General features: G+C 43.1%; 1 protein-coding gene across 1 annotated transcript in view; it reads left to right on the top strand.

Moving 5' to 3' along the window:
- mmd2a (monocyte to macrophage differentiation-associated 2a) overlaps window positions 1-2644 on the top strand; it is a 25046-nt gene that overhangs the window by 1325 nt on the left and 21077 nt on the right. The gene's annotated exons all lie outside the window — the stretch shown is intronic.

The raw sequence follows: 2644 nt of genomic DNA, 5'->3' as shown, positions 1-2644 counted from the left end.
CACACACACACACACACACACACACACACACACAGATTCCTCTGGTGTGCACTCACCACCAGCAGGTCCAAAGGTTCTGATCTTCTTATATGCAACTGATCTTATTAATGTATGGAATGTGCTGTAATGCTCAGTGAGATGAAAACAGGGGTGCCACATGCATGCACGTAACTGTGCCGTGACACATCTGCCGGAGGGGAAGAGGTGAGCGCACGGAGAGGGAGACTCTCAATAGAAAAAAGGGATGCTGATACAATAATGCCCTGTCTGATCAGCCTTTGAATTTCCATCCCTCTATTTCACTTCATTACTCACACACACACACAAAGCCCTCCTGTCATAACTGATTAGAACACATCAGAGTACCACACTGAGCCACAGTACAGCAACAGTGCTCAGAAAAATACTGCTCCCTTGTTCTGTTGCTTGGCAGAGCCTAAAGGGACACCGGACAAAGAAACGAGGAAAGGCAGTCACAGAGCGATCTAATGTTATCTTGCTAAATGCTGTTTTTGCTTTTTATTACACGTTTATTACAAGTTTAATGTGTCCAGAATTGTTTTTTTTTAATTTTGCAGTAGGAAAACATTTAATAAAAGCACAAGAAGATGGAAGGGATGAGTCCTGGTGTGTGTGGGAGACAAATGGAGGTTGTTTGTAAATGATAGAGCCCTGATGACACCAGCCAGACCATCAACAACCCCCCGAAAAAGCACCAACTTTCCTGTTATGAGGGAATACATTCATATTTATGCATATTTATGTTTTAATTTTAGTCTAATTAGTCTGTTAGTCTAATCTCAAACAGTTATGGAAACCTAGAAATGTATCTGTTCATGCTTTTTCATCCTTCAAGGTCAGCTGGGTCCTCGTTCTCGAATTTTGGTAAAAACTATAAAGGCACAGACGCTGATCTGTTATTAAATTCTGCTATCAGCCGCTGGCTTAGCTTCTGTGTCAGCAGACTCGTGCTCTGTAGATTAGTTTGACAGGGAGGGAAACCCGAAGTGTTCCTGCGTGCGAACACAAGTCGGCCCACACGGACCTGATGTCAGGGCGAACTGGCAAAGTGTAGTTTTAGCACGTTGCCTTGGTGTGAACGTAGATGACGGGGAAGCCGTTTTTAAGTGCAAAGAGGTGAAAAGGGGTTAAGAAGTCCACGCTCCAAAACCAGTGGGAGCTCGTTCCCCGCATGTGGGCACAAATTGAGGAAATGCTTTTTGTCTGGGAAAAAGCGATCAGGCAGGAATAATGAAATAGAGGGAGAAGCTGGAGAAGTTAGTCCTGGAACAAGCATCAGGTTCTTTCACAGCTTTGAGGGCATGAGGACAGATATCACCTGAAGGAGAATGTGAAGGAAACAGCAAATATTAACTCAAAATCTACAAAGAAACAAAAAATGAGAGGATGAGCAGGTCATAGCGAGGCTGATTGCCAACGTGTTGCCATCAGTTAATGAGCACAACTCAAGCAGACTTGACTCAGCTGGCTTCCAGCCACTGACAAAGTTACATTTGGAGGATGAAATTTGAAGTTAATTAAAGGTGATAAATACCAATGCATGCTGTTACAATACTCAGCATATCGCAAAATGTTAAAAATGACAATAAAATCCTAACATGAGTTAGAAATATTGTGATAAAAGTATCCTCTGCCCTCTATTCCCCAAACAGTGAAGTTTTACTGCTTTACTTACCTCTCCACAAAGCTGCGGCGTTCACCGACACCAAAAATACAAAACAAAAAAACCCCCTGCTGTCATCTTGGCATTGGTCAATAAAAATGAGCACGCAGTTTGTGCATTTTAAAATCTGATATTTTTTGAGTTTGAAAGGAAGTCACAGTGGTTTCCTTTCTCCCACGAGCTACATTTTGCCAAAGATACTTTCTTTTTCATAGTCACGTGACTTTCAAAGGGTTCCTTTATCACATATCTGTGAAGCGTCAGAGGTTTGGATTCAGAAAGTGTTTTTCTCCCTCTGATGTCTGGTCAGAGTTCACGTAGCCTCGTATTTGGTAGACATTTAGGTGACTAGTGTGTGAAGTCGTAGTGCATAAGCTTAAGCAGCCACGTTACCTTCCCTTATCTGCTCTCCTTCTTCTGCTTTACTTCCTCCCGACTTACTCTTTCCATTCATCTTTTATAACAATGCAAAGACGAGGCACGTGATGGTGAGTGCGCGGCCTAAATGTGTAATCAAATAACACAGCTGACCAACAGCGACGCACCTGTGGCCCTGCATGAGAGGCTTCTTTTAAACCAGTGTGTGCGTGTCCGTGTGTGCGTGTGTTCATCCTGATGTAAAAAAAATGTGATTTCGTAACATCTCCAGATGTGTTTTTTCCCTTTAAGCTGGGATTGAGAGGTTTACTGCTGATTACGTAAATACAACACACACACACACCTACGCATATACACACACCCGCACACACACGTAGCAACTTTCTCATGGCGAATAATGCAATGCGGTTAATAGTTAATGGCCAGTGGTGTCCCTTTGTGGTGGTAACAATGAAGCACTCTAAAATGCAGACAGCGTGATGAGGATTAGAGAGCTGCAAATCCTTTCACAATGACCATCTCACACACACACACACACACACACACACACACACACACACACACACACACACACACACACAC

Source organism: Haplochromis burtoni, unplaced genomic scaffold (genome assembly GCF_018398535.1).
Source record: "Haplochromis burtoni strain Fernald_Lab_line unplaced genomic scaffold, NCSU_Asbu1 Contig_464, whole genome shotgun sequence".
Classification (NCBI taxonomy): Eukaryota; Metazoa; Chordata; class Actinopteri; order Cichliformes; family Cichlidae; genus Haplochromis; species Haplochromis burtoni.
The sequence above is the reverse complement of the archived record's forward strand: the minus strand, read 5'-3'. Positions and strand labels throughout refer to the sequence as shown.